The sequence below is a fragment of the Homarus americanus genome, unplaced genomic scaffold (assembly GCF_018991925.1).
Source record: "Homarus americanus isolate GMGI-L3 unplaced genomic scaffold, GMGI_Hamer_2.0 scaffold38159, whole genome shotgun sequence".
Classification (NCBI taxonomy): Eukaryota; Metazoa; Arthropoda; class Malacostraca; order Decapoda; family Nephropidae; genus Homarus; species Homarus americanus.
Genome location: NW_024749997.1, coordinates 1,355 through 11,185, shown reverse-complemented (window position 1 = coordinate 11,185; position 9,831 = coordinate 1,355). Strand labels below are relative to the sequence as shown.

Below are 9,831 nucleotides of genomic sequence, written 5' to 3'. Positions count from 1 at the left end.
ATTAGGCTAGTGTGCCTAAGTTAAAGAGCTCCTTGAATACAAGAGGATGGTTTCTTATAGTCTAATTCATCGTACAGTATGTGTCTTTAGGGGTCGGGGTGTTATTACCTTTGTTTGCATTATCTTTAGTGTGAGTAATTATCCATTTGATTGCATTATCTGGTTGGTGTTGTGTGTGGTTCCGTATCAGCAGATTTATTTTCTCTACGTCAGGTAAACAGTTTAGGCTATAGATGTGGTTGACTACTTGGATTATTTCTTTGTCTCTTTATTGACTTGGTTGTTTAGCCTCTGTAAATTGAGGACACCAATGACTTTGTCTAGGTTGGGTTAAACGACCTTTTGTGTAATGGATTTCGCATGAGGGGCGTGACGAGGCTTCTCGGCGAAAATGATGGTGGTTGGGTTGGAGGCTGTTGGTGGTTGGTTAGTTGCCTGTATTATTATTATTATATAAAATTTAAGGTCCCCGTTAGACTTTACCACGGTCAGGCTAAACAGTTTAGGCTGCTTGGATTATTTCTTTGTCTCTTATTGACTTCGGTGGCTAACCTATAAAATTGAGGACACCAATAGACTTGTACTAAGGTTAGGTTAAACAGACACTTTTGTTGTAATGGAGGATTTCGCCATCGGGGAGCGTGACGAAACCTCCGGCGAAAGTAGTGGTTAGGTTAGGCCCGGTAGTGGTTGGTTAGTTGCCTGTATTATTATTATTATATAAAATTTAAGGTCCCCGTTAGACTTTACCACGGTCAGGCTAAACAGTTTAGGCTGCTTGGATTATTTCCTTGTCTCTTATTGACTTGGGTGGCTAACCCTATAAAATTGAGGACACCAATAGACTTTTGTACTAGGTTAGGTTAAACAGACACTTTTGCTGTAATGGAGGATTTCGCCATCGGGGAGCGTGACGAAACCTCCGGCGAAAGTAGTGGTTAGGTTAGCGGCCCGGTAGTGGTTAGGTAGTTGCCTGTATTATTATTATTATATAAAATTTAAGGTCCCCGTTAGACTTTACCACGGTCAGGCTAAACAGTTTAGGCTGCTTGGATTATTTCTTTGTCTCTTATTGACTTCGGGTGGCTAACCTCTATAAAATTGAGGACACCAATAGACCTTGTACTAAGGTTAGGTTAAACAGACACTTTTGTTGTAATGGAGGATTTCGCCATCGGGCGTGACGAAACCTCCGGCGAAAGTAGTGGTTAGGTTAGGCGGCCCGGTAGTGGTTGGTTAGTTGCCTGTATTATTATTATTCTATAAAATTTAAGGTCCCCGTTAGACTTTACCACGGTCAGGCTAAACAGTTTAGGCTGCTGGATTATTTCTTTGTCTCTTATTGACTTCGGGCTAACCTCTATAAAATTGAGGACACCAATAGACTTTGTACTAAGGTTAGGTTAAACAGACACTTTTGCTGTAATGGAGGATTTCGCCATCGGGAGCGTGACGAAACCTCCGGCGAAAGTAGTGCCTGTATATCTCTATAAAATTTAGGCCGCCAATAGACTTTACACCAAGGTTGGCTGCTTGGATTATTTTTTCTGTCTCTTATTGACTTAACCTCTATAAAATTGTGGACACCAATAGACTCTGTACTAAGGTTAGGTTAAACAGACACTGTAACGGAGGATTTTCACCTCCAGGGGTGTGGACTGCCAGGTTAGGTAGTAGTGGCTGTCTGGATTATTTCTTTGTCTTACTCAGGCTGGCAAGCCTCGCTAAAACTTTAGGACACCAATACACTCTTCTACTACCAAGGAGAGGTTGTTGGATTATTTGTTTGTCTATAAAACTTCAGGACACCAACACACTCTCTACTACCACCAAGGAGAGGTTGTTGGATTATTTGTTTGTCTCTTACTTAGGCTGGCAAGCCTCTATAAAACTTCAGGACACCAATACACTTTAACCCAGGTTAGGTTAAACAGACACTTGCGCAATGGAGCAGGCCGCTAGACACTGCTGCCGCTGCTGTAATGGAGGATTTCGCCATCGGGGCGTGACGAAACCTCCGGCCTGGTAGGGAGAAGTCTTAATGGATCGCAGTGAGGATGCTGCTCTGCTTACTGACCGGTACGTAGTCGTTCTGGGTCTTGGTTGCGGCATAGCGTTCGGGTGATCGCATTTGGGGCGGGAGGCGGCGCTGATGCCTGACTCCCGGGGTTCCTTGCGGGTCCATTCTCGGCGGTGCAGCTAAGCTGCCGCCAGAGTCTCGTAATATCTTTGGCCGTCCCAATGCGAGCCGTCGCGGTATCGTTGCTTCTCAGCGGGATGCTCCTTGAGGCTTTCAGGCATAATCCGGTATCGTAGCCTCGCTCCACTGGCGATCGATTAAGAGCGGAACCATATGTCGGACCTGCCGTTCTCCGTACTGAGCAGGACTACTATTGCTGACCTCATTTTAACAGTAGGGTGAAACCGCCTGTCTCGACGGTCTAAGCCAGCTCACGTTCCGTGTTGGTGGTTGGAGCAATCCAGCGTCGGTAATTCACTGCGTAATGGGAAGGCCGACATCAGAAGGGATCAAGCGGCGTCTTCATAGAGGCTTAGCCGCTACGGTAGATTTATCCCTGTGGTAACTTTTCTGACACCTCTTGCTTAAAACTCCTAAAGTCAAAAGGATCGATAGGCCTTGCTTTCGCAGTCCGTATTCGTACTGAAAATCAGGATCAAGCCAGCATTTGCCCTTTTGCTCTACGCGAGGTTTCTGTCCACGCTGAGCTGGCCTTAGGACACCTGCGTTATCATTTGACAGATGTGCCGCCCCAGTCAAACTCCCCACCTGATAATGTCCTCGGAGCGGATCGCGCGGCGCGGCGCCGGCCTTCTCAAACGGGCCGGCGGCTGCTGGCGTACCCGGCGAACGCGTCCACTCGTCGGCCCTTCCGCGCTTAGGGCTAGAAAGAGGAGGCGACTCCATTCCTCTCACCGAGTAAGTAAAAATCAGAGTAGTGGTATTTCACTGGCGGCCGCCCGCGGAGCGACCTCCCACTTATGCTACACCTCTGATGTCTCTCTACAAAATCAGACTAGAGTCAAGCTCAACAGGGTCTTCTTTCCCCGCTGTTTAGTGCAGGCCCGTTCCCCTGCCTGTGGGTTCGCTAGATAGTAGATAGGGACAGTGGGAATCTCGTTAATCCATTCATCGCGTCACTAATTAGATGACGAGGCATTTGGCTACCTTAAGAGAGTCATAGTTACTCCGCCGTTTACCGCGCTTGGTTGAATTTCTTCACTTTGACATTCAGAGCACTGGGCAGAAATCACATTGCGTCAACATCCATCAAAGACCATCGCAATGCTTTGTTTTAATTAGACAGTCGGATTCCCCTGGTCCGTGCCAGTTCTGGAGTTGATCGCTGGGCGCCAGCCGGTGGGATTGTAGTGAACCGAACGGCCCGCCTCCCCCACCTCTTACTACAAGAGCTTTGGAGGGACGGCGAACACCGCCCGGCCCGCAGCCTAAGGCGTTCCGGAAGGGCGAGTACGCCGGTCGACTTCGGTTTAGAGAGGCGCTAGGCCACCGGCGCGCCCGCCGAGAAGGCGCACATGTGCGACATCATCCTCGCCGGACGAACCACGGCAGTTTGCCCTAACGTCCCTACCGTCACCTCGCCCAGTCCTGCGCCCAGGCCGCTTCCGCACAGGCCCGACTGGCCCGATCCTCAGAGCCAATCCTTATCCGGTTCGGATCTAATTTGCCGACTTCCCTTACCTACATTAGTCTATCGACCAGAGGCTGCTTACCTTGGAGACCAGATGCGGTTATGGAGTACGCACAGGCCGAAAAGCGACGCCGCCGGAAGCGAGTTCCGACAATGCTGCCTGGGATAACCACCCTCGCATTTTTCACGGACCGGCGGTGGCACTCGGGCGCCCGCAAGAACCCTGCGCTCTGGCTAACCGTCTTACCAACGCCCTCTCTGAATGAAGATTTCTAGAACCACGGCAAACAGAAAAGAACTCTTTCCCGGACCACCGCCGGTGGAGCGAGCTGGTTTCAGTTGGGACCCCGCGGGCATGTAGCATTCCCAAAGGCGCACACACACCGCTAGGGTTCCAGGCCTGGTTACGGAATAAGTACCGTATTCCTTTCGCCACTCATCCTTTGGCCTTTCACTTTGTTAGACTGTGTTATATAAGACCGAGGTAGATAGATAGATAGAACCCTACTTAGTTGTAGTTGTTCTTCTTCTTCTCCTCTGCTCGTGTTGCATTTGCCTCGAGCGTGGATCAGGCCTTAGCCCTGGGCTTAGGGGCGACTAACCCATGTCCAACTGATGTTCACATGGAACCCTTCTCCGCTTCGGTCATCAAGGGAGTCTCTCTCAGTATTTGCTACTACCACCAAGATCTGCACCAGTGGCGGCTCCAGGCCGCCGCATGAAACCATGGCGCTCATCATAAGCCCTCCTACTCAGAGCAGTTTCTCTTGGGAAGCGGGCGGTGGAGTGCGCCAGCGGTGAAGTGTCGGAGAATGTAGCGGCGCCATATACCTAAGGGCTGAGTTGTTGGCGGGTGGTTATTACACACTCACTGTGGTTCAACTTGTACCGTCCTGCTGTCTGGCAACAACGCCTTTCAATGGGATCTGAATGGGCATTCATTTGGGCCTTCTCATTGGTTCATCACAGCCAGTTCTGCTTACCAAAAGTGGCCCACTAGATACTCAGATGTGCCTTAGGCTTCATCCCCTGACAAGCTGTCTCTCACCATTTAAATTTGAGAATAGGTTGAGGACATTTCGTCTGAGACCTCTAATCATTCCTTTACGGGATGAAATTCACCCTCGGGAGTTCAGCTATCTGAGAAACTTGGAGGCCAGCTACTAGATGATTCGATTAGTCTTTCCTTCCCAGCTCCGGCGATCGGTTTTGCCGTCAAATACTTTTGGACCTCTGGGATTTCCTCTGCCATCCTGTTGAGGCAGATTCGCATCTTAGGTCCCAACATATATATTGCTGCGCCTTGACGCGATCGCCTCCGTCGTTTACCGGCCCGCTTCAGGGGCGGACTGGCCTAGCGTCGTCAGCAGAGTCCAGACTGCGCCCCCCCCCTCCGCAGAAATTAAACTTCGACCATCGCCTGGCCTCCACCACAACGTCCAGGGCGGAAATATCTCACCCGTGATCGCCAACCAGTCAATGATCGAGATCAGCCCAGCTGCCGGGCGCCAGCCGTACTTCATTTCGCCTTTGGGTTTAGTGGGCCCATGGCTTGCACTCCTTGGTCCGTGTTTCAAAGGCGCAGGCCGGGTGGATCACCGACCTTGCGCGAGCAAAGCCGCCGCCAGGCGGCAGCAAGGCTCTTCTCGGCGACCGTCAGGGGCAGCCAGGACTCCGGTGGTTCCCCGTCGGCAGGTCTCCCCCAGACAGGCTGAGAGGTGGCGGCGGGGTACCAGTCGACGGGCGTGACGTCCCGGCAGGTCGCGGTGACCTACTACGGGCGAAATACGCCAGCGCCTGCGCAGGTGGTGGCGCCCAAACATTTTGGGTGGCTCGTTAACACCCAGCCAGCCGACAGCCGACGAGCTGAATCCCTCGGACGACCTTCGAGTTTCCACCCGTTTGTGCTTAGCGGTTTGTCTTGAACTCTCTCTTCAAAGTTCTTTCAACTTTCCCTCCACGGTACTTGTTGCTTCATGTTCTCGTGGTCATATTTAGCCTTAGATGGAGTTTACCACCTGCTTTGGCTGCACTTTCAACAACCGACTCTACAGAGGCCCTTCCGACCGTCCCATCTGTACCCTCTGGCGCCGCCATGCAGACTGTCATCCTGGGCAGTGGCGCTTTCAAGCACTTGAGCAGAATGTGGATGGCGTGCTGGACCCTCTGGGCACAACCCTTGTGGAAGACATCAGGGTTATGCGTTTTTCGGTTCAATCGCCCTTACTAAGGGAATCCTGTTGGTTTCTTTCTCCCAGCTTATTAATATGCTTAAATTTGTGGATAGCTCTCTCCTACTAAGTCTGATCATGGTCTCATCATCCTTAGGGGAACAAGTTCCCCAACCACAGCTGACGCTCTGCCACCACTTTCTTCACCACCGACATTTACCAGGCAGGGTTTGAGGGCTTGTGGCGGGGTACCAGCTGCCTTAGCCCGGCACTCCCCTGACTCCGTTCCTTCATTGAGTAGTAAATGGCCAATAGGAAAGTGTTCCAGCAGAACATCTCTCTGAAGTCATATACACACAGTTTTAATGCATATATGTTTCGTGTTCCGCCCTTAGCCGTACGCTTAAACTTTGACCTCTTTCCCGTTCGCATGCACAGCAGTGGCACTTGTTTATCCGGAGAAGCGAGAGTGCAGTATTAATTGGCGTGGGCGTACCTTCTAGTGCTCTATCTGGCTGGCGCCGTTATAGGCATAACACCGTCTTCAACAACGTTTAGAGACTCCCCTGCCTCCCTCCCAGTCATGAGATAGACGTGGACTATGGCGAACTCTCTGAGAACGCCCACACGGCGTCTGACCGTGGGAGAGGTGGAGGGGCGTGAGGGAAAGGGTAGCATTCTCGTCTCTCTGCCACTTTTCTTGGTGACTGGGGCCGGGTATCAATTTAGGTTCCTGCAATGCATGCCGGCTCTCTTTTCAGTGGGCAAATTCCGGGCTTGCTTAAGATATCTGGCCGGTTCGTTCTCTTGTTGGGTGGGTGCTCTTGGTTATGTGCAGCATCAGCGCAGGCGAGGGTTGTGTCTCTGTGGACAGCAGGCAAAAGAGCGCCGCCTCCAGTTATTTGCGAGGGCGACAACTGTCGCTTTGTTGTGGTTGAATGTGGGTGCGCCAAGTCCATGGACTTGCTAGTGATAGGCTTGCTTGTTTTAGGCACCTCGCGCAAGGCGCGGGCGATTAAACCCAAGGCGGAAGCTCGGTTCGTTACCCTCGTGTCGGGGAGACAGTCAGCAGGCACCGAACTCGCAGCAACCGATGGATGTATATTTCCGACCCTCGAGGAGTGGCGGCGACAAGCTCATATGGCTGCCGCCGCAATATGCGTTCAACTTGTCGATGTATCTGGTATTCTTGCGATTCACATACCGACACGCAGTTTGCTGCGGTCTTCATCGACCCACGAGCCGAGTGATCCCCGTTAAGAGTTGTGTATTTGCCATTTGGTCTTTTTTGCGACTAACCATCACAGGTCGAGTCTCAATGAAAGGGTTTGACAGACATAGCCCAAGTTTGTGGTTTGGGTTTGGCCGGACGGCTTGTTGTTGTTTTTTGACACTTGAATTTCACTCTTTTTGGGTCAAGAGGCTTATTCGCCGGTAGTAAGGAACGGACGGGCAGCCGTCCAAAGCCCCGTCCGTCCTCCTCCTCCGGTCTTCGCGCTCTCGCCCGAGTGTGGTCCACCTACAGCGTGGTGGTACCTATTTTTGGTGCGGGGGCCGGGATTGTCCTCTTTCGCTGCTGGAGTTGCCAGAGCAGAGCCCGAGACCGCCCAAATCAGGAGAGTAGTAGTAGTTTTAAGAGCGCCCCGTTCTCTTTCTCTCTGTTAATGATCCTTCCGCAGGTTCACCTACGGAAACCTTGTTACGACTTTTACTTCCTCTAAATGATCAAGTTTGGACATCTTTCCGTCAGCTCGAGGCGACGACCCCAGAAAACCCTCGCGGGCAACGGGGCCGACAATCCAAGAGCGCCAGTCCGAAGGCCTCACTAAATCATTCAATCGGTAGTAGCGACGGGCGGTGTGTACAAAGGGCAGGGACGTAGTCAGCGCAAGCTGATGACTTGCACTTACTGGGAATTCCTCGTTCATGGGAAACAATTGCAAGCCCCAATCCCTATCAAGAAAGGCTTTGAACGGGTTACCCGCTCCTCTCGGAGGGGGAAAACTCGTTGATCCCTTCAGTGTAGCGCGCGGCCCAGAACATCTAAGGGCATCACAGACCTGTTATTGCTCAATCTCGTGCGGCTAGAATTGCCGCTTATCCCTCTAAGAAGAAGTTGCGAACTGGACACCATTTTCTGGAGATCCGTCGACTACTTAGTAGGCCAGAGTCTCGTTCGTTATCGGAATTAACCAGACAAATCGCTCCACCAACTAAGAACGGCCATGCACCACCACCCACCGAATCGAGAAAGAGCTCTCAATCTGTCAATCCTTCCGGTGTCTGGGCCTGGTGAGGTTTCCCGTGTTGAGTCAAATTAAGCCGCAGGCTCCACTCCTGGTGGTGCCCTTCCGTCAATTCCTTTAAGTTTCAGCTTTGCAACCATACTTCCCCGGAACCCAAAGACTTTGGTTTCCGGAAGCTGCCCGCCGGGTCATGGGAATAACGCCGGCGGATCGCTAGTTGGCATCGTTTATGGTTAGAACTAGGGCGGTATCTGATCGCCTTCGAACCTCTAACTTTCGTTCTTGATTAATGAAAACATCCTTGGCAAATGCTTTCGCAGTAGTTCGTCTTGCGACGGTCCAAGAATTTCACCTCTAGCGTCGCAATACGAATGCCCCCCTGTTCCGATTAGTCATTACCTCTGGTTCCGAAAACCAACAAAATAGAACCGAGGTCCTATTCCATTATTCCATGCATCACCATTCGGGCCATTCAAATAGCCTGCTCTGAGCACTCTAATTTTTTCAAAGTAAACTCTCCGGCCACTCGGGACACTCGACAAAGAGCATCTGCGAGCGGCGGGCGGCTGTTCGAGCGTGACAGTAAACACCGGGCGGTGCACGTCAGTCCGGAACTGAGATCCAACTACGAGCTTTTTAACCGCAACAACTTTAATATACGCTATTGGAGCTGGAATTACCGCGGCTGCTGGCACCAGACTTGCCCTCCAATGGATACTCAAAGGATTTAAAGTGTACTCATTCCGATTTGCGAGGCCTCGGATGAGACTCACATCGTTATTTTTCGTCACTACCTCCCCGTGCCGGGAGTGGGTAATTTGCGTGCCTGCTGCCTTCCTTAGATGTGGTAGCCGTTTCTCAGGCTCCCTCTCCGGAATCGAACCCTGATTCCCCGTTACCCGTTATAGCCATTGTAGGCGCATAACCTACAATCGAAAGCTGATAAGGCAGACACTTGAAAGAAGCGGCGCCGGTGCGGAGACCGTGCGCTCAGCCCGAAGTTATTCAGATTCACCACAGGTGGGTTACGGACCGGGGCCCGACCAGTTTTGAACTAATAAAAGCGCTCTTCCCTTGCGGTCAGAGACCAATTGCATGTATTAGCTCTAGAATTGCCACAGTTATCCAAGTAAGTGGGTTTACAGATCCAATGAAACATAGCTGATTTAATGAGCCATTCGCGGTTTCGCCTTAAATCGGCTTGTACTTACACATGCATGGCTTAATCTTTGAGACAAGCATATGACTACTGGCAGGATCAACCAGGTAGCTGCTGCTGTTGGCGGCGCCTATCACGGCGGCCAAAATAGTGAGATTGAGAGAGAGGCAGAAGACATTGGGCGAGGGACCGCACGTTGGCCTTAGAGAAATAGCAAACCAGATGATCAGATCTAACTGCACCTTCTCTTGCTATCCTCGGCGCCGGCAGCGCCACCGTGTGTGCCAATCTCCTCCCTTATCCGCTCCTCTTTGCCCCAGCTCCAGCGAGGCAGCCGACATTGGGCGAGGGACCGCACGTTGGCGAATCTCCTCCCTTATCCGCTCCTCTTCTCTTTGCCCCAGCGAGGCAGAAGACATTGGGCGAGGGACCGCACGTTGGCCTTAGAGAAATAGCAAACCAGATGATCAGATCAAACTGCACCTTCTCTCGCTATCCTCGGCGCCGGCAGCGCCACCGTGTGTGCCAATCTCCTCCCTTATCCTCTCCTCTTCTCTTTGCCCCAGCGAGGCAGCCGACATTGG

General features: G+C 51.7%; 1 non-coding gene and 1 pseudogene across 1 annotated transcript; both read right to left on the bottom strand.

Annotated features, from left to right (window-relative positions):
• Positions 1-6,950: 6,950 nt before the first annotated feature.
• Positions 6,951-7,107, bottom strand: LOC121853986 (annotated as a pseudogene).
• Positions 7,108-7,504: 397 nt separating this feature from the next.
• Positions 7,505-9,357, bottom strand: LOC121853987. The gene has a single exon (XR_006086442.1). It is a non-coding gene; the product is annotated as a small subunit ribosomal RNA (ribosomal RNA).
• Positions 9,358-9,831: the final 474 nt, after the last annotated feature.